The sequence below is a fragment of the Epinephelus lanceolatus genome, chromosome 9, assembly GCF_041903045.1.
Source record: "Epinephelus lanceolatus isolate andai-2023 chromosome 9, ASM4190304v1, whole genome shotgun sequence".
Lineage (NCBI taxonomy): Eukaryota > Metazoa > Chordata > Actinopteri > Perciformes > Serranidae > Epinephelus > Epinephelus lanceolatus.
The window spans coordinates 43,657,859-43,684,258 of record NC_135742.1 but is presented as its reverse complement, the minus strand read 5'-3'; the positions used below and the strand labels follow the sequence as shown (position 1 = coordinate 43,684,258).

Sequence of the window (26,400 nt, the reverse complement as noted above, 5' to 3'; positions counted from 1 at the left end):
TCATTCCAAAAGCCTGCACCTCCTTTGGCTGTCAGTCATTTCAATTTGCTGCCACTAGTGACTGGAATCATCTGCAGCAAAAGCTTAAACTTAACACATTCATACCATTCTCCTCTTTCCAAAACACACTCCCAACAATAATCTGTGATTGTTGCACATGTTTTTAACTTCTCTGGACCAGCGCTACCACTTTTAGCTCATACTTTTGTTATGTGTTGTGTGTTTTTTATATACTGTGTCCGACTGATTGTTTCACTGTGACTGAATGTGTCTGATTCTCTGTGCTGCCTCTTGCCCAGGTCATCATTGTAAATGAGAAACTGTTCTCAACTGAGTTACCTGGTTAAATAAAGGTAAATAAATAAATAAATAAATAATCCTCACTCGGAAGGGTCGCATAGCGTCAGGCCAATGCGACACTAAACCCCTGAGCTTGCCTGAGAAGCCACAAGCCTGCTATATTCAAATATGCCATGGAGAGAGACTGTCACTGCAGCCTGTTTTATTTTGAGCTATTTTGTTCTGAAAATGTTGCTGTGCAGCCTCGTTCTGTGGATGATAAGTGGGGTGCAGACTTTCCTCTGCATCACCGCTAATGAGGAAATCCAGAGTAGTGAGTGACAACAACCCCGCCCACATTTAAAGGTATAGTTGGCAGTGGAAACGCTAGGGTGTAGGTACCATGTCTGAAGGGTGCTTTCGGTTCCACAGCTACCATACGGAAAATGTTTGGTGGAAACGGGGCTTTAGACTGTTAGGGTTATGGTCAGGGTTTTGGTGGCAGATCTAGGCAATCCAAACCAAGTCCAGTAATCATTGCTTATAATTAAATTTGAATAAAACTTCTTCTACCAGACTTTTTGCTCTCTTTAGTCCTGCACAAGCCATAAGGAGAACTTGCAGACTGGTTGTCCTATTAGCGGTCATGGGAAGTATACTGAACATGTCTCCACATCCTTTCTCCTAAAAGTGAAGAATGTCAAGCAAATCATTTCAATTATCAGAGTGCCTGTGGATTTGCACTTTAAAGAGCAGCACGCATAGTGTGGCTATGAGTTTCATCAACATAGAGGGTGGTCCTTACCCGGTACTGGTCGTTTAACTCGTGCTCAGTGGCAGCCATGTTTTAATCCACCAATGAAGGGTAGTTCCTTTAAAACAGATGAAAGACAAGATATGCAGTAGTGTTTAAAATTTCATGTCAGATTTATGGACTTAGGCCTTTTCTTTCATGTATTAATAAGCCCAGTGAACATCTGAGCTGAGAGATTATGGACTGAAATCAGCCCAAATATGAATAAGTCAGCTCGTGTTAATGTGATTTGGAACTCGGCTTTTCATCTTCCTAAGTGTCAGGGTAGGAGAGAGGGAGTCATTATAGGGATCGGGAGATGAGGCCCCTGCAATTTCAAACAAACCTCCTTCCTGGCTTCTGCTATGGGGGCCCCAGCATTGGACGGACTGTTTTTGTTTTCTGCAGTAATTTTGTTGATTACATGCTGTGGGTCAGCAGGGGGGGTCAATTAGAAAGTTCAGAGCAGCAGTTTTGAGAGCAAGACGGGTCAAAACTCCAGTTGTTTTAGTTTTTATTTACAAAGAGAGGAAGACTTTTGCTGAACATGCACAGTTGTTTTCAGCCCCTCTCTATTTAAGCTGCCCAGTAACTCCTGCAGCCTTCTATTATTGGCCACTGGGAGGTGAATAGTACTGTACAGCCACAGCACAGACTCTGGTGATTAGCAATTGGAATAATGTTCAATGATACAAAACTACACTTCATCTTAAGATAAAAAGCTTGTTTTTGTCATTTAAAACATACATTACTTAAAATCATACTATTAATGGGCCTCATGCAAAAACGAAATATGAACAGATAAAAGAAAAAAATCATGTTTTTACAGTCAACATATTGTTGCCCAATGCAAGGAAAATAAGTTTTATATTTGAGGAACATTGTGAAAAAAAAAAGAAAAAAGAAAAAAGAAAAAAGCATGAATTTCATATAATCAAATTTAGATTTTGTTTTAGAGTAATTATACTGACGCATGAGGCCAATTGTCTCGCTATACCAATGTGTCAAATTTTTGAAATATTGAAAGACCGTGACTGTTTTCCCTCTTGCACTGTAGTGGAAAAAGAAACACAAGCTGTAACACTGGGGCATACTCACTTCATTTGTCTTACTCAAGCCTTACATTAACTTCAGATGAACTTTGTAATGTATTTTTGCACAAAGCAAGGATATGCATTCTGTGCCCCGTCACTTACATTTGAAGCACTTCAGGACGTACCTCTAAATGGCCAGTATAAACAGAGGAAATTATCAAGATCAACCAAAACCTTTTTCATTGGTCATATGGGTTCCTGACTATTGTTTTAAGACAGACTTGAAAAACTGTGAATCTGTCCTCTAAGGTAAAGATGTGGTTAGACCACTAACGCAATTTTAAGAAAGAGTGAAAAACTCATTTTTAATTGCTGGTAATTGTTGAAAGCAATGTTTGAGCTATATTTTTGTTCATGCTAGACAGACTGTCTGAATCTGTTCCTGCTACAGCAGAGCAGTACAGACAATAATTTTGGAAACCATCTGGAAAGTTTGTGCTGTTTGCAGAAATTGACACAAGGATATTGTGGTTGACAGAGACCAGGAGAGGTGGGGTGTGACAGAAAAACAAATCAAAACAATACGTGCCGGAAGGCAAAGTGTCTGTGAAATCTGTCCGAGGTCAATGGCACATTAATCGACAATGATCAATAAAGACTCCTCTCAATACTCACAAAGAATGTTCACATGCAGTGGATGCAGCAGTTGTTCAGAGGTCTTAAAATTCATGTAAATTCACACAAAATGCCAACCCAAGACACGCTCAAAGTAAACTAAAAGCATTTCTTGTTCCATTTTTAGTACATTAACATGCAAGGTCTCATTTGAAAGGTAACATATAAGTTTTTTTCCCAACAGCCAGAATCACTGTAAGTAGTTATATAAGCTTCAACACACTGAAAAAAAAAATATATATATATATATATATATATATATATATATATATATATATATTTTACCTTCACCTGAATATTTTCTTGAAAAAAGAAGCTGCAGATGACTGGGACTGACTGGGGACTTACTAGCTGGAAAACCCAATGGGACCAGGTCATGAAGCCTCACATAGTCAGTATTCTGCCCTTACTAGGGTGTACAGCTGATTTCTAGCTTGGCAGATAGCTAAACAGGTTCCTCAATTAACATCCAGGAGTCAGCAGGTAAGTTTAAGATGTTTACTGTCAGAAGCACTTTAAAACTGCAATACAGAAATAAAAATAAAATGTTACAATTTGTAATGTATTTGACTCTTTCTTTCACATCAACACATGCTGAGTCATTAATTATTATGCACAGCACAAATACACACAAACATGTGCTGGAATTATCATTGATTAGCCACTACCACTAACTATGCCATAGATAGGGTAACTAAGGTGACCAGATTTCTGAGATGAAAATCAGGGACATTTTCAGTGTGGCGATGAAAAATCATTAAATATTATCATTATGAAATAAAAAACGGGGACAAGTACTTTTTCGTGTATTTTGACCAGCTTTTATTACACAAAAGGTTGCAATCAAACAAATGAGTGACATCACCAACCATCCATCCACTGAGGAAGACAAAAATATCTTAATCTTGTTAGCTTGAGGATGGATTTTTTTGGTCAAAGGTTTCTACTCATACCTGAATACTGAACTGATATTTATAACACAAAAGGTGGCAATCAAAAAAATGGGTGACATCACCGTGATCCCCTCATTCATCCACCTCCGTAGCCTCTGCCTCAGGAGCCTGGGTAGAAAAAGAGCAGAAAAGAACATGAGAAAAACTGCAAGAACAGAGCCAATAGTAAGTGAATAGTTTCTTAAAAAAATAACATCAGTTTTGGTATTAAACTTAATTTAGTCATTGTGCTCTTTTTTATCTGCTCTATGTGATTGCCTCTGTTTGAAATGTGCTACATCAGAGGTTCCTAAATCTTTCAGACCATATACCACTTTGTACCAAACCAAATTTCCAAAGTGCAACTTTCTGCTGCAGATATGATTTCATACAATGAAAATAAGTGTATCACCCATGCAACAGCATCAGCAAGGCTAAACAACATCAAGAAAATGCTACTTTATTAAAATCAAAGAATAGCCTACATTTATAAAGTGCACTCACAAAAGTCACTCATCAGGGGGACAGACTACATTCAGCCAGTTTCTCCTTCTATCTCTTCTCCTGCATGTTACGCACTGCATGTTACAATCATACTTACTTTACCTCACTTTACACACACACACACACACACACACACACACACACACGCACACACAGTCAAGTCTACTGCCAGCTCACACAAAATAAATAAGTTCATACACAACATACCATTTAACACGGCCACTGGTCTCCTTTTCTCTCCTTTTTGCTGCCTCTAGATTGTTGTTGATGCTGCTGCGTCTGGTCGTGCTTCCTGATAACGTCTGTAAGTCATACAACTTCTCTGGCGATGCATTTACTGACTACCGTAATAACTGGTGTTTGAGTCTGCGCGCATTTTCCCCCCATTCAATGTCAAAATCGGGGACATTTTCGGGGACAGCTTTTACCAGGGACATGTCATCCAAATCGGGGGCTGTCCCCAGAAATCGGGGACGTCTGGTCACCGTAAGGGTAACACGTTAGCATCGCTCCCATTTTTAAGTTTTCCACACAAACTATCTATCTAACTATCTACCAGCCGTGCAGTTGCGCAGGATAGCAACGGCTAAGGAAAACTTCATCGGCTGTTTCCAACAGAGAACCAGTAGGCTATTATTAGTGAGGAAAAAGATGTACTAGCCCTATATATACCTACTACTACAGCGCGAACACTGGCTCAGGCTCACGACACACTCTCGTCAGCTGCTGTAGGTAAACAGAGGAATACCAAAATGGTGCAAACTTGTGATTTCCCCAGCTGTGGGAATAAAAACATCGCCGGCTCCCAATTCCATCGGTTTCCTGTTACAGATGTAACCCGTAGGCAACTTCGGCTTGTGTCAATTGGGATGAACCGCGCTACCAAGCCGGCGAGGGTGAAGCAACTGCGCGTATGTCAAGCTCACTTCAGCTGCCCACAGATCCCGACGGACAGAGAAAATGCAATTTCCGCACTGCTGTGTCCAAAGAGAGATATATTACCTAATACCAGTCTATATAACGATGTCTGTAACTGATTGTCTGTAAAACAAAATGTTTGAGTGAACTAATAGCCTGTTGTGTTGTAGAGTACGTTATATGCGGCCTCGTTTTACTGTCTGCATTTAGTTTATTATATTAGGCTAACTGCTAAATCCATGACATCAGTAATCAATCACATAGAAATGTGAATTCATATGTGATTACGACCAGTCTCTGCTTTGTTCTGATGGTGGGTTAGCCAAAGTTGATTAGTTACGGCGGTTAGGCCTAGATAAGAAATTAGCTCTCTAGCACCACCATTTTGTTTGATCAGGTCAATAACGGAGGGGTCCCCTCAGATTATGTGTGGTCATATGGCTACAAAGTTGCGTGGTGATCGGTGAAAACCTTGAGATGTTATACACCTTTATGTGATGAGCCACGCCCTCCGCAATATTCATTGCCTTATAGAAGCTCAGTTTTAGTAAGTTTTCCAACTTTTGCCAAGAGGGAACTTTAGATATTGGTCCCTAGATTATGTTCACTAAGTTTCATGCAGATTGGTCAAACTTCCTAGGAAGAGATCGATTTGAAGTGTTTTTCAAAAAATTCAAAATGGCGGAAAATCTATATAACCGGAAGTTACCGGTTCTTGAGACAAATTTGTTCCTCATGAAGAGACGCATCTCTGTGCAAAGTTTCATGTCTCTACGACATACGGGGCATGAGATATGCACATTCAAAGTTTGCAATTTCAATCAGTTGCTATAGCGCCTCCCTTTGGCCAGTTGATGTAACATTGCTTCATTCGCATCCTCCCATTACCCTCTACCACTGTAACACACCCACAGACACACAGACAGAGTTTTCGTCATTATATAGTAAGACAGTAAGATATCAAAGAAAGTAAACATTTTACATGTTTTTCAAGGTTTTGTTCCAGGTGCTTAAAAAAAGAAAAAAAAAAGAAAGAAAGACAAAAAAGAAAAAGAGGGTAAAACAATGTACTGAATGTGTGATTATAAGAAAAAAACAAAAACAAAAAACTAAATCAACACAGACATACATGTCTGGCGAGCAAGCAGAGCTGTCTCTATGGAAATTGCTTTCGTCATAACACTTCCTAGGACAGATTCAAACTTTGGCAGCAGTAGTAGTAGTAGACTAAGCTAATGCTACCTAACACAACAACAGTTAGCTCTAACGTTAGCTAAATCGTGGGATCACTTTTATCTGGTTGTTTTAAGTTTTCCTTTAACGATCATGCTGATCGGGCTTCATATCCGTAAGCTGCTGCCCAGGCACAGCACATTTCACAGCTCTGGTCCTCCAGTCTCGCTGTCCCATCGGCCCGGTCGCCCTCCTCCCTGGTGTCACAGCTGGTCTCGGGTTCTGTGGCCACCCTCCCCTGGCTGCCCTCGGTGCATGCCAGCACTGCGCTGGCCCAGCCGGAGGGTTCAGCGGCTGAGATGTGTGGCCTCATGCAAGGGCTAGATGCTGGGGCTCTGGACATCGCCCCCAGGGCTGCTGATGTACTTGACTGGGACACCATTGCACTGACGCCGCCAGCTGAGCTGGTGGTCAGCTTGAAAAATGGACTCATGGCCCCAGTTCACAGCTCCACTCCCAAGCCATCCCAGCAGTCCTGGACAGAGGTGGTACGTCATGTCCGAAAGAGAGAGCCGGTTGGAGGGAGAGCCCCTCTACCAACTCTCTCTAACCGCTTCTCCCTTCTGACGGACAAGGCTCCAGCTCCCAGCTATCCCTCAGCAGCCCCGACTCCAATGGCTCCTCCTGACACGGCTTCATCTCCTCTACCTGCAGCCAGCACTGATTCTCCTCCACCCAGTGCTGGCTGGGTGGCTCATCACTCCACCTCGAGGAAAAACTGCTGTAGGATGCTGCAGGAGGCCGTCATCACATGCTCAGGAGGTCTTCCCCGGGCTGAGCATGCTCGCCCCCGCACACCTGTGCCGATCTCCCAGCCTGATCCACTGTCCTCACTGTAGCCAGAGGCAGCTGAACGTCGACTGTCCTGTCCATCCAGTCTCGGTTCTCTGCAGACCATACTATCCATACTATCTCCAGAGAATTTTTAAACCTTTTCACCTGCATGGATTTTAAACAACACGTCACACAGCCAACTCACAACAGAGGACACACCCTGGACCTGGTCATAACCTATGGCCTGTCTACTGGTGTGTCCTCTGTTGTTGACCTGGCTGTGTCTGACTGACCACTACTGTGTGTATTTTAACACCTTTATAATTTGGCTTTTAACTGATTTCTCTTCTTTTATTATATATATATATATATATATATATATATATATATATATATATATATATATATATGTATGTATATATATGTACATATATATACATATATTAATGTCTAATTTAATGATCTACTTTTAAATCTTTATGCATTTTATTATTATTAATTTTCAACTCTTTATTTTTAATTTTTTTAAATCTTTAAATTTTCTAAATCTTTAAGTTTTTTATGCATTTTATCATTATTCTATCTCAGGCCTGTTTTTATCCTACCATTTGTCTTGGGGTGGGGTGGTCTCTGTGGCGACACTCCCTGTGGCCGTTGGCTGTGGCACCTCTCGGTGTGGATGGCTCCCCATAGGTGTTTTTTTTCCTCACCTGGTGCCCCAGTGCCCTGCCATGTTACTACAGTATACTGACAGCAAGTGAGTGCTGTGTGTGTTTGTGTGTGTGTGTGTGTGTGTACACGTGCGTGTGTGTGTGTGCATACATGTGTGTTATATGTGGGGGGTTGGAGGGGTGGGTTTTTCATTGTTTTTATTTTGTGAAGCACTTTGTGTTGCATTTTTAATGTATGAAAAGTGCTATATAAATAAAGTTTGATTTGATTTGATTAAGGAGCTTACTGTATATAAAACACTTCTAGAAAACCTAAATTGATAAGAAAGACTGTTTTCTTTCTCTTAGACAACACAATAGAGAAGCCATTTATTTGTCATTTATGTACAGTTATAACAGTCTGTAATGCCAAGAGAGACTTAAAAACTCCTCTGTAGGTGAGAAGTGTTATTGATGAGAAGACCCATAAGCCATCAGGCCAATCATTGATTGATTGGCTATGAGGCCTTACAAAGTAAGGGAGGGCCTGTGTTTCAACACAGGTCCTCATTGGTTTTTGAGGCCTTGGCAATAGCATCGAACCTCTACATGCCTCTGCATGCTCATTCACTACCCCAACCTCCATAAACTCTGATCTCCTTGCAAGAAATTAGTTGTCACTGTGAGGGAAACAACTTCATTTTACTGTAAGCCTACTGAGTCCTTTGCCTCAGATGCTATAGGTGGTGTGTCCTTTACATAGCAAGTTAGACTCCTATGTAAAGGACACAGTACTCCTGACATTGGCACTAAGAGCTGACACTTTTTTTTGAGGAGACAATTGTCCAATATGGACATAAATCCCAAGGACACTAAAAACAAATTCCACTTTCATCCAACCTGGGTGTGTATGTGTTTTTGTGTGTATGTGTCTTAAAGTTAGCTAGGAAAAAGTGGGATCAACAAAGCCAGTGCAGACATACTGTAAACCAGGGCTATTCAATTACAAATTCAGCTGGGCCAGATTTTAAAATTGAGACCTTAAGCTGGGCCACAAATTTTCAGCGGTCAGTAAGGAGAAGGTAATGACAAATTTCAAACCATCACAAATAAATATAATGAAATAACAAGTGATGTTTATTCATCATCATCTTTCATCATCAATACTTTTTCACTTTTAAACTATAAGAATAAACATTTTTGTCTTATGTAAACCCAGGCATTAAAACAAAAAGTGCACATTTATGGTGATAAAATTGTTTTCCCTTTTGAAATGAAAGAAACATATCTGACATAGGGACATCAGAAAGTGCATTAAAACCTTCTCTAAATAAACATAACCTGAGGTAGTGGCAATGCTATTTTTCACTTTAAAATACTAAAAATAATATTTTGGTCACAAAATTGTGCCTCCCTTTTAAAATGAAATGAAAGTAACATTCTGGTCATTTCTGACCAAGGCACATCACAAAGTGCATTTAACTAAATAAAAAAGAACCATCAAGGCTTTCAGTGCACAAACCCATTACAAGTCATAAAAGAAATTAACAATCAACAATGAATACTACACCACACGTCCACTACTGCACACTGTTTTAAATCACCACATGTGTGAATAGGCATACATTTGGCTCATAAGATGTCACTGCAATCCGAAGGCACTGGTGAAGAGTACTGTCAGTGAGGGAGCAACGAGAGCTGCATTTTATTGCGTTCATGTGTGAGAAGCTTGATTCAAAAGTATATGTTGATCCAAACATACTGAGAACACGGATTGCTACTTTCTTGACGTTAGGAAACTGGTGCACGTTGACATCACTCCAAAACTTCACAGGTCCGTTAGTGCAAAGTTCCTGTAGCATGGTTATGGATGACTGCATGTCAACAAGTTCAAGAATAAATTTCCCCTCGTCAATGGAAGGGACCACTTCCTTTGCTCTGGCAGAGAGGTCCCCTTCTGTTGCAACAGTGAAGGGGTCTCTGGCAAATCCCATCACCTCCGTGGGCAAGACAAGTCCATCCAATCTACCAGCAAAGTTCTCTTTCAACCTTGCAATGAAATCTGTCATCACATCCGTGATTTGCACCGGGGATGAGATGCATTTGCGGAATGTCGGAAATGCAGCATTCTACCTGTGGTCAAGTTGGTCGCGAAAATGTCCAGTTTGATTTGGAATGCGCGCATCTGTTCCACAAGATCAATGACAGTTTTGTCTCTGCCTTGTAGTCCCACATTTAGGTTGTTCAGGTGTTTGGATATGTCACTCAGAAACCAGACATTAACCATGAAGTTGTTGTCCAGTATGCGATTCAAGTGTGTCTCTGCTTTTTTTTGCTTGCTGTTGCGGAGGAAAGTTGTTATCTCCTCTCTGAGAGGCCGTTTACATGTACACGGTGATTTTGATAAACGGAGACATCTTCCTTCGTTTTTTTGCCCTTCGTTTACACGCAAACGGAGATTTCTCCTCTGAAAACTCTGGCCAGAGTGGAGATTTTGGAAAACTCCAGTTGCGCGTTTGCATGTAAACTGAGATAAACGGAGATAAACAGAGTTATAGGCAGCTTGCGCCTGTGTCAAAAGTGCGACCTATGTTGCTGTGGTGACAATGGATACATGGAAGGCTTGAGCTTCTCGTTACACTGCCACCTACAGGTTTGGCATGCTCTTGTGTATATATACACGGGTAAGTGTAAATGAAGATCTTTTTGAAAACGGAGACGGTGAAATGTCCGTTTATAAAAATAGCCGGCAACATGTAAACGGCCTCTGAGATCACAGAAACGCTCCAGTACTTTGCCTTTGGATAGCCACCTGACATCATTGTGCAAAAGCAGGTTGTGGTGCTCAGCAGACATTTCTGACAGCAGCTTGCGGAATAAGCGATGTTGGAGGCTTGATGTGGAGTGAATAAAATTGATTGTAGCCATCACATTGTCCATTGTCGTTTTAACACCGTCTGATGCACAATGCAGTGTACAGATGAAATCTGGGGTGCAACAGCGGACCAACGTGCTACCAAACCACTTACTTTCCCTATCATGGATGGGGCCCCATCCGTCACAAGCATGCACACACGCTCCAAATCCAGACCATTGTCTTTAAAAAATGCTAAGATTTTCTCAAGATTACCTCGCCAGTTGTGTGCCCGTCTAACGGCAGTAAGCCGAGCAATTCCTCTCGGAAGATTTTACCATCAAAAAAACGGACATATATGCACAATTGTGCCGTATCACCTTTGTCTGTGGACTCATCTACTGCTATAGACATGACATCAGCTTTCTTCAGCTCTTCCAACAGTGTTTCAAACACATCTGTAGCAAGAATTTCAACCCTGCGACTGTTTTAAGTGTCTGACAGGGGTACATTTTTAAAGGCAGATGTTACACTCATTTTAAGTGTGTTGTCATTTATCACTTCATCCACGACAGCAAGCATGCAGTCTTTCACAGTTTCAGAGTCTGTGAATGGCCTTTTTTTCTTTGCCAAAATCCACAAAACACGAATGGAAGCTGCTGTGGCTCTCTCTTGTGCTGTACATGTCCGCACCAAAGTAGTACTGCTCCGGTTGTAAGATGCAATTAAACTTTGTACCTTCAAGGTTCTCTGCTGGGATCCTTCGGGAAAGTTTACCCGGAAAGTCGGGTGTTTTTCCTGGTGGTGTCTCCGGACATTGTACTCCTTATGTACCGCAACGCAGTCATTACAAAGCAAACACATAGGTTTGGCTTTTGGAGTTGGCGGTAAAATAAAACAGCATCTGTCTGTCCAGGCAGGGTTAAACCGACGGTTTTCATCATCACTTTTCCGTTTAAGGGTTGACAAAGACATACTTCTTGAGTTTCTAACATGGTTTGTATCAGTAGTTTCAAAATAACGCGCTGCATTGTGGGTTGGCTGTGTGTTGCTAGGCTACATGGAGTGTTGCATTCACTTTCTGAACTACTGTAGGAATTTCGAGTTAATTCCCATGAAATGTGTTTTTGTTTTTTTCTCTGCTTTTTTGGCTGGACCACGAGCTGGGCCACTCGGGCATTGCTTCTGGGCCGCATGTGGCCCGCAGGCCGCCAATTGAATAGGCCTGCTGTAAACCAAAATGAGGTCGACAGCAGAAAAGTAGGGCAAAGACTCATTTGCTCCACCCTACCTAGAATGCAGACTCAACTGTGGATCCTGACTTTCTGGATGATGAGTGATGGACTGATTAATATTGTGTCTAATTGGTGAGGATGGTGGGTGGCTGGCTGTTGGGCGGTGTGTGTCTGTGTGTGTTGGTAGGGTGTTGTTAGACTGCCCCAACATGGCCTGGAGCGCCCCGGCACAACCCCAGCTTACCCCGTGTCTGTGATACCCCCACCAGGTCCCATAGGGAGGCCTCTGCTGGTGGAAATCAGTGGAGATGGAGCTTTCAGGGGACACAATGTGAACTGTAGAGCTCCTGTGGTTTTAAATAGAGTGAGTGCCCCCGGCTCAATTACTGTCTCATGGAAAGTGGAGGAGCCATAATTGAATGTGACAGAAGCAAGCTGTGTGCACTTGGCTGTGGCAGCGCCTCTCGCAGTCAGAACGCAGCTCTGACAGCGATCTGCCGCAATGTGCATACACCAACAACATGGATGTGCAACCAAATTGGTGGAGACATCATTAAAGCAGCACTAAGCAGGTTTTTTTTATGTGAAAACACACCTGTCTTATCAACCTTAGACAATAAGTGAAACAACAGCACAGTAGAGAAGCATCACATCCTGGCAGATCCACTGATTTTCCAAATTATATCTGTGTCTGGTCTCATCTGATGAATACAAAACTGGCTGAAATCCAAAAGTTGGCAAATATGACCAGACGACCCAGATTTCTGGTTAAATGAAGTTCAAAATGGTCTTAGACACTGCCATTTGGAACTGGCAATGCATCTGCAAAATTGCAGTTCAGTCACACTTTAATGAAAATGAATGAAACTACTTCCCCTTGTCAGCTAATTCTCCCTTATATCATAGCATATTTAACAGTAAATGCAAATGTATGTATTTGATATTCTTATACTATATCTTATTGTTATTTTATGTCACGATAACATATGTGTTTATGCGTCTTCTGGCAAGAAATCTGTAACTGTAACCTCCCAATTCACACTTTTTTTCCCCCACCTGTATCATTTTTACTGTCAACGTAATCATCTTATGCTATGTGAAGATATTTAAAGGGGTTGACTACAACAAGACCACATTGCAATACAACACAGATATAAAATAAAATAAGATTCTATTAGCTAGCCTCAAGCAGCAACACAGGTCAAAGCACCTAAAGCAAAGCTGCTAGCCAAGCATGGTTTTTTTTGTTTTGTTTTTTTAACTTTTACCAATTTTACTGACTCTCACTTCCTTTTTAAGGGCAAGTGAGTGTCAGTCAATAGCTGGCACTTTGAATTCTGGTTTGCAAAGATTTTCAAAAATGGGATTCCTGGGGTGAGTTTTCTATGAGTTTGCTGGATATCAAACAGAACTGTCTACTTGTTTCACTTCGTTTCCATCTTCAGTCTGACATCATGTCCACTCTAGTTGATTTCTGTGGTGAACGGGGATTTAATTTTCCTTTACCAATCACTAGGGACCCACATTTCGACCTGAATCTAATGTCATTTTAAGTCTAGACTTACGCGTTGCAATGCCAACGTACAAGGTAGGTAGGTAGGTAGGTCAGGATGCAGGTATGTAAGTCTGTAGGTACTGAAAGTAGGTAGGTGGGTTAATAAGTTGGTTGGTTGGTTGGTAGATCGGTAGGTACAATGTATCCTCATACAATGGTTCATATTATATCCAGTGAAAATGCACACACAATGGTTCATATCATACAGCATCCTATGAATTAGCACCCCACAAATGACATTAGGTATTTAGCATAAAGTTATGCACTTGACATAAAGTTACAGAGGTTAGGTTTAGGCAAGTAAAGATACGGTTAGGTTTAGGAAAGGAAACATGGTAACAACAAACCTTAAAATGGTGCAAAGTTCACTCAAAATCTGGTTCCAAACACTTGTATCCTGGGGAAAGTCCCAGAGGAAAGTCCTATGTTTTGTCACCCATCCACCACCCCAACCTGCTTCTTTACTCGATTGTTTCCCACTTTATTCTTTACCTCTGTCAGGGCATTGGTCATGTGATCATAGCCTTCCAAACTGGCTCATCATTATATGGGATATATGAATTTTGATGCATTTCTTTTTGCAGGAAAATATATGAAGAGTGCATGAGAACAGCATCATGGGTAGGCGTGTAGGCAGGTTTATTTGACAAATTTTAAAACATACATGACAGGCTGTTGTTACGGCCGCTGGCCTGTGTTGTTGTTTTTCTTTGTGTCCCCTTCCCTTTTTTCCTCCAGGTCCCACCTCTCCCTCATTACTAGTGGTTGAGCACACCTGAAGCCACTTGTAATGGGGAAACCATAAAAGCGGAAGGACTGGCTGCTACGGGGGGTTCAGTAGACCGTGACAGCAGAGCTGTGTGTGGTGTGTGTTGTCTGGTAGAAGCATTTTTGCGTTGAACGATCGGTGGGTACTCCTTTGGTGTGGAAGGGAGGGTGTTGTTTTCCAGTTGCTGTTTTGTTGGCCCAAACTTACGTTCTTTGCTTGTGTTTTATAGGTGGTCTGGCTACTCGTTTTGGAGCAGCTCGCTTTATGTTTTCATCATATTCTGTTTTGTAAATAAATCCATGTTAAATTAATGTTGATCTGCTCTCCTCTCTCCTTCTTCCGAAAATACCTGGTAAACATTTTATGTTACTCCCCTCATCCCCTGGGCTCAAACGGGGACGTAACACTGTTCACAATGATGGTCTCCATTTAAGGAATCTAAAATTGTCAAGGATTAAAATACACAAAAAAGCCCTTGGGCTTATTTCCATTGTGGTTGCTTTATTGCTGTACAGGATGGCAAATTGAATATGAAAGTGTCAAGCAAAAATGACATTAAACTTAAAAAACGTATGATAAAACACTAAGCATTTATATAACTGTACCTAAAAATTTGAGCAAAGTATAAACAAACTACAATGTTGGGTAATACTGAGAAGACGCCTATTTAGAAGAGTAGCCTCTATCTTATCTATATAGTAGTCACAAACAATGTGATCACTAGTTACTGGTTCTGGTGCAGTGCTTGACAACACTTGGCAACAGCTTGACAACAGAATTAGTCCTGTCTGTGGTGCAGTTTGGCTAATCATTAGTCCCCCTGCAGTGCTCATTGGATAGTTTTTTATTTTCACCAGGAAACTGCTGTTTCATTTCACGATACCAGAGAAATCAGTCAACTCGGTGCAGTAATTGGATTCAAAGGTCTGGAAGCAGGCAGACTATGAGTTAGGGCTGCCTTCTGAAAGTCAGACATTCGAATCATCAGTCAGAGACCCCTCAGTCAACTAAGACTGCTCTAAATCGAGCATTAGGGTACTTTAGGGGACGTTTCAGTCCCCTGATTTGACAAAAACAAATATGGACGGATACATCATGATTTGAGACTAGTGGTTGTGCAGTAAACAATGTGCGTGCGGTCGAGGTAATGGGTGTATGGGATTGGTGTGGGGGGTGGGATGAAGGACATAAGACATCCTGTATATACGGAGATAAACATTCCTTCTCGAACTATAGACCAATTTCTCTCCTTCCACAGTTCTTAAAAATATTAGAAAATCTTTTTGTCCAATGACTCGATCACTTGATAGAAAAAACATAACTTACTGAGTAAGCATCAGTAGGGCTTTAGATCAGACCGATCCAAAACAATGGCAGTGATGGAAGTGATAGAGCAAATATCCACGGCAATACATAATAAAGAATAAATGGTAGGAATCTTTATAGATCAAAAAAAAAAAAAAGCATTTGACACAATTGACCACAAACTACTAATGAGCAAACTGGAAAGATATGCGATTAGAGAAGTAGCTCAGAAATGGCTCAGTAACTATCTCGAAAACAGACATCAATATGTACAAATAAACAATAATAAGTCTGACTTGTTGAGGGTTACATGTGGAGTTCCACAAGGGTCAGTGCTGGGTCCAAAATGGTTTATATTGTATATAAATGATATTTGTAATGTGTCCAAGTTGTTTGCCAATGATACAAATTTGTTTTGTTCTGGTAAAACATTTGAGCAGCTTCTGGTGGAAACAGAACTGGATATTCTAAAACGATGGTTCAACATTAACACGCTATCATTGAATGTAAATAAAACTAAATATATGATATTTGGAAAGCAAAAACACAATAACCAAGTAAAAATTATGATAGATAATATTGAAATAGAAAGATATGAGAACAAATCTTTGGGAGTTGTCATATATCACACCTGGGGTGGCAGTGGCTCAGTCCATAAGCTCAGAGCTCAGACTTGGGTTGGGAACCGGAGGGTCGCCTGTTCAAGTCCCTGTCCAGACCAAATATGGAGCGTGGACTGGTGGCTGGAGAGGTGCCAGTTCACCTCCTGCCGAGGTGCCCCAAGCAAGGCACGAAACCCCCAACCACCCTGGGCGCCTGACCAAGGGCAGCCCCCTCACTCTGACATCTCTCCACTTTGTGCATGTATGGGTCCTGTTTGTGCATGTGTGCGTCTTTCGGACCTGTGTGTTAATGATTAATAAAGTATATAAAATTAAGAAAAATAAATAAATAAATTATTAGGACATTCTTAACTCAAATTCATTACAAATATTGTATCATTCTTTGATACATCCATATATTACTTATTGTGTGGAAGTTTGGGGAAAAACATACAAAACAATCACAAATCCGACTTGTTTGCTTCAGAAGAAAGCCATCAGAATTATAAATGGTAAATGGACCTGCATTTGTATAGTGCCTTTCTAGTCATCCAACCACTCAAAGTGCTTTTTACACAAAGAGTCACATTCACCCATTCACAGACATATTCATACACTGGTGGCTGAGGCTACTATACAAGGTGCCACCTGCTAATCAGTTTTAACACACACACCGATGGAAGCATCATCGGGAGCAATTTTGGGTTCAGTATCTTGCTCAAGGATTCCTCGACATGCAGACTGGAGGAGCCGGGGATCGAACCGCTGGTCTTTCGATTGGTAGACCCACTCTACCTCTAAGCTGCAGCCATCACATATCAACAGAGCAGATTATCGTGAACCGACAAATATAATATTCATAAATTTACAGGCACTCAAATTTAGTGACCTTGTGGATTTTAAAATAGCATCACTAATGTACAAAGCATACAACAGCATGTTACCAAACTGTATCCAGAGGTTGTTTCAAATAAGAGAATGACAGTATTAACTGAGAGGGAAGTGTATGTTCACAAAAACAAAGAGCAGAACAAATGTAAAACAAAGAGGTGTTTCAGTATATGGATTACATTTGTGGAATGAGCTAGAAACAAAAACGAAAGTGTGTAATACACATCATAGATTTAAAAAAATATTTAAACAAAAGATGACTAACAAATATAAGACTGAAGTATGAACACAAAAGTGTATATAAAATGTGTTTGGGATATTTGGGCAGATAATAGGCCTATATACTGTACTTAGTTCTATCAGTTTCTTATTGCTTTGTATAATTTATAGCTGATAAAAACAATGAATGTTAAAAGAGTAGGTGTTTCATAATGCTAAAAAAGCATTAACTTAATGTTTTTGTATTGTCTCTACCAGAACATTTGTGTTTTATAAGTTGGAAAATGACTGAAATAAACTAAACTAAACTAAAAACAGGCATCTGTTGCAGTGGTATGATGCACCACTAGACGGCAACATGTTGAAATGCTGCCTCCTGCCTCGTGACCCGGCTCATAGGCCATGAAAAAAATGGGAGACATACACAGTATCAGCTGAAAAGTGCACAAATGTATTGTTAGCATAAGATAATTGCAAAAATGTAATTAAGTTATGAGGTGTGTAAATCTGGGTGTCAATGTGTTGGCAGGTGAATGGGTGAGTGAGTGATGTTGTATGGTGTAAAACGCAAAGTAAAAACCAGGCCAAGGCCAACTAAACAAAATGTGGTGCTGGATGAGGGGAAGAGGATGACCTGATGGCGCAGCCTGGTTTAAGTAAGCTGGCACTGGAAGGCTGGCCAGGTGCTTCCAGTTGCCACTTACTATGCTCCACCCACCAGGACCTTCAAGACACAGCAGACAGACAAACAGGGGAAAACACACACAAAGCAGGCCCTGCTGAAGCAGAAGGCCATCACAAACAATATAATATAATATATGGAGTTGCAAAGTTCCTATAGGGTGGGCAGGAAGGGTGTTGGGTGGGTCCTACAAAACCCGGACTTTCACTTCAGAGGCTGATGTTCACTTCTGGTATGAATGTGGAGTCAAACCATGATGTTTTTTACTAAACTAATCATGTGCTTTTGTTGTCTAAACCTAACCACATGCTTTGTTGACATTCCATTGTTGGTTGTAGCATCCGAAACATCAACAGCAGGAGCAAAATGATACCTAACACAGAATATGTAGACATGAAAGTCAACTGACAAAGAACATGTTGGTTCTGCCCAGTGTCCTGTGTTGGTGGGATATAGATCATCAGAAATCCTTTGAAGTATGGAAACACAGCACTATGGAAATGCTGTTTTCTTGTGACTCAAAGAATCATGAAACTCTTGCATAAGAAGAACTGCTATTACATGTAGTATGAATGGGTAAAAGAGTCTGTTTAAGTAGACAGGTATATGTGTAAGCATGAGTGTGGAAATATGTGTGTGTGTGTGTGTGTCTGTGTGTGTGTCTGTGTGCATGCACTTGTCTGTGCATGTATGTGCTGCTGCTCTCACTGTGGCAGGTGTCTCTCTGACAGGCGTGTGATGAGTTGAGCCTTGCATTGAGTCTGTCTAAGCCCAGTGACTGGGCTCCCTCTCTATCCCAATAAGCTGCCCTGGGTCTGCTGGGCTGATTCTGAGCCCCCCCTCAACCCTCCACCTTTGACTGCACCAGTCACTAGAATACCAATGACTCAATGTCCCTCACTTCTCACCACTCCCTGCCATCTATGCATATTTGATGTTCCGTCCCCTGATCTAAATTGCACTAGCATTTTTAAAATGCCCTCTCTAACCTGTATAGAATACAGTTTTCCCTCAGAGTTTAACTAGAACGTGGTTTTGAAGGCCACAAATAATACTCAAAGGTAAATACAACCTGGGTCTGATTTTCATAGTGTTGTAGTAATAATAATAATAATAATAATAATAATAGTAATAATGTACTCACCAAGTTCTAGGCATGCAGAACCATAGATAAAAAGGTGTCTGATAGGGCAAGAAACAGAAGCAGACAGACCATCAGACACATCAAACAAACTGCTGTGCTAAAACAAACAAACTGATTACCTATACCAGACTTTTTGGCTCAATTTTGACTTACCATATTGAACATAATTGTGCACACACCAGATTTCAGCAGAATAAGGGATTATTACCAACATTTCACATGTGTTCACTTTCATCTTTACCTCCAAATAAAGTGGTTTAAATAATCGGGATTAACTGTCGACATGTTTACATCCCTCCTCCAAGAAATTGCCACCTTAACGTGGTGGAGGGGTTTGCAGGTCCCTGTGATCCTGGGAGCTATCCAGGGCAAATAGGTCCTGATAGAGTCTCCCAAAGCAAACTGGCCCCAGGGAAGAGGCCAGAAGTTAAAATATTTTCAACTATTTGAGCGTCAGACACCAGTAGCACCATTCGTCATTGTCGTCATTGGCCCAAGCAGACAATCAAATCCTCTTTCCTGTTTTGTTGTGGCAGTTAAGGCAAGTTTGGTCAGTTACAGCAGTTACGGCAGTTACAAGCGACAGACAACACAATGCAATCCGGAGACGAGAAATTTATCCTGACAATATTTGATTTTGAAGAATTATACAACACACACACACACACACCTCAGTACTCGAACAAACACAGGAGGAGACACGCATGGAGCTGTGTGAGCAGCGCAACGAATTTGTCTGGTGAGTAGAGATTCAAGGGGAGACATAGGGAGATGACAGGAGGTGTGTGTGTGTGTGTGTGTGTCTGTGTGTGTTGCACACGCACCCCTGCTTCACAGAACTCCTTGCTGTTTTTTTTGTCTAGTGCACATTGAATAAGCGCTTCCAGCGTTTCAAGTGTCTTTGAAGCGTCCCCGTTTCTAATGTCTCATTTCTGTGTGATCGCCCCCCTAAGAGTAGCATAAATCAGAGCAGGAGTACCTCACCCAACACAGGGAATACAGGGACCTGCCCCCTACAGGGCATCTGGTGGCTGGACCTTGGGACATGGGGCCCGGTGGAGCTCAGCCTGAAGGAATGACTGAATCACTAAAATTGACTTTTACCGACCAGGAAGAGATACAAAAAGATGCAAATGACTGCAAAGAGGCACACAATGCCCAAAGAGACACAAAATTACCTCAAAGAGACACACAATGACCAAAAAGACATGAGATTATCTGAAAAAGACATAAAATGACCATGACGACACACAAAACAACCAATAAAGACACAAAATTAGGTCAAAGAGATACAATATAACTACAAAGAGACACAAAGTAACTACAAAAAGGGACAATACGACCAAAAATACACATTCTTTTTTTTTTTTTTTTTTTTTGACAAATGACAACAAAGAGACAAAAAAGGGAAAAAATGAGGTAAAACCACCACAAAGTCTGTGTTTTGCTCCTATGTGGAAGAGGTGGTGAGGCCTTTCACATGTCTGTGCCCAGGGGCCCATTGTCTCATTATCCACCAAGATGTTTCTTCATTTGCTTGTGTCTATTTGCAGGTATTTTCTTAATATGCAGTGTGTTGAGCTCTCAGTGCCACCATACTTAGGGGCTCAATTGTTCATTACACTCTGTAATATTAAACTGCTGGCTAGACAGACAAAAACAACATAATGTAACAAATCGTGAAGCTTTAACATTGTGGCCAAGAATGTGAAGTTTGTTTTGAGTGTGGAACTCAAAAAAGGTCCCCTGAGTAATTCAAATCTATTTATTCATTTTTTGTTTTGTTCTTGAGAGAATATATTTGGTAAGTTTTGTATCAATCTGACTGTTATATTTTGGGTAGTTGGTGGTATTACACTATTGGTTTAAATGGAAATAGAAAGGGTTCTTCCTCTTGGGAGCACTAATGACTTGATTAGATTTGATATGTCTTTGTCCTTTGTGTAGAACTGAGAATTTAATTGTGAAATAAAAAGACATAAACTGTCATAAAATCTGCTATAATAAATCATGTAATGTTTTTATGTAGGTGTTGTCAGGGAAAAACATCTGTAACTAAACACCTGGATCTTTAATCCCAGTTTATAGTACGCATCACACATTTAGTTGACTCTCTTCATGTTGGTCATTCTACTATTTTATTTTCAAGGTAGGTCTTTCACAATTTACAACACTTCAATGTGTAGAATAGAGTTCATCACCAATTTAGGCCAACACAAGCCTAACACATCAGCATTTGCCTCGTAGATTCAATTCAATTCAATTCAATTCAATTCTATTTATAAAGCCCAATATCACAAATCACAATTTGCCTCACAGGGCTTTACAGCATACGACATCCCTCTGTCCTTAAGACCCTCACAGCGGATAAGGAAAAACTCCCCAAAAAAAACCCCTTTAACGGGGAAAAAAAAACGGTAGAAACCTCAGGAAGAGCAACTGAGGAGGGATCCCTCTTCCAGGACGGACAGACGTGCAATAGATGTCGTACAGAACAGATCAGCATAATAAATTAACAGTAATCCATATGACACAATGAGACAGAGAGAGAGAGAGAGAGAGAGAGAGAGAGAGAGAGAGAGAGATGCAGGTAATGACAGTAGCTTACAACAACATTAATGAAAGTAATAATATTATAGTTATAGTTCTGGCTACTGTGGTACAATATGTTGAAAGTATGTATTAATATCTGACAGTATACTTGTGTGACAATAGTCATATGTGTATAATAACAGTAGAAGTATGACTAATGACTAATGATGGCAGCAGCAGCAGGAGGCATCTGGCAGGACCACGGCAGCAGCACAACCACACACGTCACACTGTCCAGGCACCGCTGCGATATGAGTTATTCTGAGAGACAGTGGAGCACAAAGGCTCCGGAGAAGAAGCCGAGTTAGACAGGTGTGTTATGTTGCATGGTCTAACAGAGTTGCCAGGAATGATAGAATGTAATTAGTGTATGACACTGGAGAGTCTTAGGGCCCTATTTAGATGGTGTAATATGCAAAGCGCCAGGCGTGCGGTGCATGGGTGTGTCCCAGTCACTTGCTAGTTAGACAGCGCATTTTCAGACTGTGCGCCATGGCGGAGAGTCTAAAAGGGTTGGACTTACTCTGTGAATTAGTCATGGGTGTGTTTTGGGTGTATCATTCAATAAGCCAATCAGAGTTTCACCTCTCATTCCCTTTAAAAGAGGCGCGATTGGAGCGCATGGTGGAGAGCTAGTTAGATGGCGGACCTACGAACTGGAAAGAGTGAGCGTTTTACAGCCGAAGAGACGGATCTCCTCGTGTGGGAGGTGAATGCCTGTCAGAACCAGATCTACGGGGAAAGCAGACAGGCACCCAAGCTCCCCTAGATAATTCCCCTTCCCCTCCCCGTCAGATAATTTCACAATTTCATTTGTCATTATTACAAATTATGATGATCATTATTACTGTGATTAGATCATTCTGATTAATGACTGACCATTAAGACGTGTTTCTGATAAATATTTTAATGTGCACAATAATAACCTTTCACATTGTAATCATATTTTTATTTGTTATCTTTTGCATATGTGTGGCTGCTCCGTGTGTGTCTGAGTGCACGCGCGTTGTGCACTAGGGCTGTCAAAAGCACCATGAAATTGAGTTCGAATATTTTCGAATTAATTTAGTAGAGTTCGAATAATACTCCTCATTTTTAGACCAACACACCCAGAGAAGCGCAAGTTCATTTGCTAGTTAGACGACGAGGGCGCAGGGCGTGAAAATGACAATTGCGCCTGCATCTAAATAGCAATGACACTTGCGACATGGATTATGCGCCCTCTGCCGTCCCCAATAGGATCTAAATAGGGCCCTTAGTCTCATAACATTCTGAATGCTGTTTGTGGTGCTCTTCTGCCATGACAAAATAAGAGCGCTGAATAATGACTTCATGTCACTCTGTGTACATACAGTATCAAACTGTATGATTGAGTCTTTTCAAAGCCAGTGTTCTTGCAGATTTTATCTCACTTACTACAAATTATATATTCCAGTTTACTGCTGACAGTTTTCAGGGCAAATCACAGTGCTTTAGAGTTCCACTGACTACCATTAATTTGATTACTGTATAGAAATCAATGTACATCTGAAACACACCAGAGATACCTACAGGTAATCTTTTTCGAATCTTTTGTACCTCACTGAAAGTATTTGCAAAGAAGAGATTAGTTTAAATATCTCTATATATATGTAGATATATATTTTTTTATCTTAACCCAGATTTAATCCTGATACTTCCTGCTGCAAGATAACATATCGACTACACAGCTAGGCTAAATGTTTCTGCTACCAGAAAGTGGGAGAAGACACATGAGGTGCCCAATTTTTCCATAATTATTTTTTTTAAATCAGGGATCCTGAACAGAAAACAGAGCCTGTGAAAGCATAGGTTAACACTGTTTTTCAAATCTGTATTACAATAATACCATATGTGCTTTAAAACAGTCATTCATTCCCCCTGTTAGTGGGGGACAAAATGTAAAGTCTGTGTTAGCCAAATCAAGTGGGTATCTTTATAAGTTAGTCTTTAGAGACTTCATTTGTCTTACTCAGACTGCTGAAGCTTGATAATCACCATAAGAGGAGATCTCTTATACCCCTTTTCGACAGTTACGGACAGAGTTGGGTATAATGTGTTAGAGTACTTTGATTACTTTTTGCAGTAACGAGTAACGCGTTAGTTTGCTGTTTGAGTAATCAAATACTTGAGTACATTTTCAAACAAGCCATTTACTTACGTTACTTTTAGAACGCTGGTCCTTCAGCTCCAAAACAGCGATGGCTGTCTTTTGGCTCTAATAATGGAGATAACATTAAACCTATCATTCCAAAGAAGCCACGAAGCTTGTGGCTAGCGATGTGGTAGAAGAAATGCTGCCGTTGTCTACGGTGGAGTCTAAGGTCCTATTTATACGACAACTATTTCAACTGAAAACGGTAAACTTTAGTTGCGTTTTGGCCGATCGTTTACATGACAGTGGCATTTTGGGTGCCTGAAAACGCAACATTTTGAAAACGGGTTCCAGAATGCAATTTTTTGGAAACAGCAGCATCTCCGTTGTCATGTAAACTTGCAATATGCAGTTCCTCTGAAAACGGAGACTTTTCGCACATGCGCATTACGGTTCCAGTCACTAGGCACGCGCGAGAAAGTCGACCATCACAACAACAATGCCGAGCTCTGTTTATGCTGCTCACCCTGTTGATTTGAAGTGAAGTGTAGATCTGTTACTGTAGCAACTCCACCTCGTCGTCCATCCAGACAAACTTATCTGTGCATGCTTTTGCCATTGTGTCTTCTTTGTTTTGGTTTGTAATCACCGTGTTGTAGAGGAAGGTGCTTCAGCGCAGGCGCAGGGCGTCATGCCGTGGTGTTGCTTTGAAAATTTACACTGCCACCCATTGGCCTGGCGTGCATACTACAGCGTTTCTAGTAGATTTTGCGGTTCCGTGTGAATGGGAATCGTTTCAATAACGTCGTCATATAAGCGCATAAGTTTTTTAAAATGCAAAGGACAGACTTTTCCATTTTTAGAGAAACTGTTGTTGTCAGGGCCTAAAAAATGGTGGAGTAGGACTCGCTGACAGACAGGTCAGACTCAGGACTTGCATTATGCCTGGGGGTCCATGTCATTGGTCAGACAGCCCATTGGTCCGACATCCCATTAGTCCAACGGTCCGCGGTGCTGAACAGCTCCCGGCGGGCGTATTTCTACCTTGATGGTGCGCCGCGACTGGCTCTGGGTCAGCTGGGAAAGGCTTGAGGCGAAGCAGGCTCATGGCTTATGTGTTTGCCACTTTCTTTTTCATTTTAACCCACACCATGATCTTTTCCTGACCCTAACCAAGTGGTTTTTGTGCCTAAACCTAACCAGACCTTGACCACAGGGCATCATGATGATTTCGGAACACACTTCGGAACAATGGGTTTAATATGGTTGGAACAATGGGATGTCGGACCAATGGGCTGTCGGACCAATGGGCAGTTCCCATGCCGGGTACACACCACTTTTCTGCCTGTTCTGAAAGTCACTATGTCACATTACACAATTGCGGAGTCATAAAATCGTGCAGTGACTTGGCTGACAGACATGACACACTGCACGATGGTACTCACCAATTATCCCCGGTCGTCTTTCATGACTTAATGACTTAATTTATTATGTTGATCTGTTCTGTACGACATCTATTGCACATCTGTCCGTCCTGGAAGAGGGATCCCTCCTCAGTTGCTCTTCCTGAGGTTTCTACCATTTTTTCCCCCGTTAAAGGGTTTTTTTGGGGGAGTTTTTCCTTATCCGCTGTCAGGATCCTAAGGACAGAGGGATGTCGTATGCTGTAAAGCCCTGTGAGGCAAATTGTGATTTGTGATATTGGGCTTTATAAATAAAATTGACTGATTGATTGATTTGTCCTATTTTTATTACTTTTACTATTATTTGAGTCACTGTGTCTGTTCATGTGCCAGCTGAAATGTTGCTGTAGTCACCTAAAAGCATCAGCAGATGGCAGGAGCTTCATTTGAAGTACCATATGTAAACATTCAAGCTACTGAATCCTCCATAACCAAGTTCCTACAAATGTTTCACAGTAAAAGTCTATTTAGAAAATGGAGGGATTCTCTCAGCTAAGGTTATAAGGGGCTTTTAATTTGAAAGAAATTCAGGAAGTGTTGAGTTTGAAATGACAGTGCAATGTGTTAACTTTATAAAAAACAACGGGAGCAGATAAAAAGTAAATATATAAACACAGAGGGATTAATAAATAACGGACCGTCTATAATGTATTTTGTTTCAAATGAAGCTGGGAGCCTCTGCAGTTGTGGTGAGTAAAAGCCCCGCCACTATTTGTTAATGTTATTACTTTATGTCCGACCGTGAGGATGTAACATTGTTCACTAGCTTGATGCTAATGACAGTAACGTTAACTCAGCGGGTTGACAAAGTGCCTCTGCTGTTTCACACCATCATTTCCCCCTTTTACTCTGTGTGGTAACATCCCTAGAGGAAATATTAAAAATGCTGGGGTGTTGTTGTCATACAGTTGTCTACGGCAGCAGATCGGTCTGTGTTTCTACTGGTCAAAGTGACGGCTGTGATGGGAGAATTGGATCTCAGTGAAGGGCAAGTGGTCCATAACTTTAATTTTGGAGACAAAATAATGCAGGCTTAGCGCCCTGTGGTCCATTGCCCAATAGGAAATGTAGAATACTCAAAAGTGCTTTAAAAGTGCTTGAGTTACTTTTCTCAGGGAGTAATGTTGGAAGTACTTTAAAAGTACTTGAGTTACTTTACTCAGGGAGTAACGAGTAAATTAACT

General features: G+C 41.1%; 1 pseudogene across 1 annotated transcript in view; it reads right to left on the bottom strand.

The window, feature by feature from the left end:
* LOC144464370 (uncharacterized) overlaps nt 1–26,400 on the bottom strand; it is a 529,688-nt pseudogene that overhangs the window by 403,101 nt on the left and 100,187 nt on the right. The window contains exon 4 of the transcript XR_013492097.1: nt 16,855–16,877. The product of XR_013492097.1 is annotated as an uncharacterized LOC144464370 (transcript). The remainder of the gene's footprint in view (nt 1–16,854; nt 16,878–26,400) is intronic.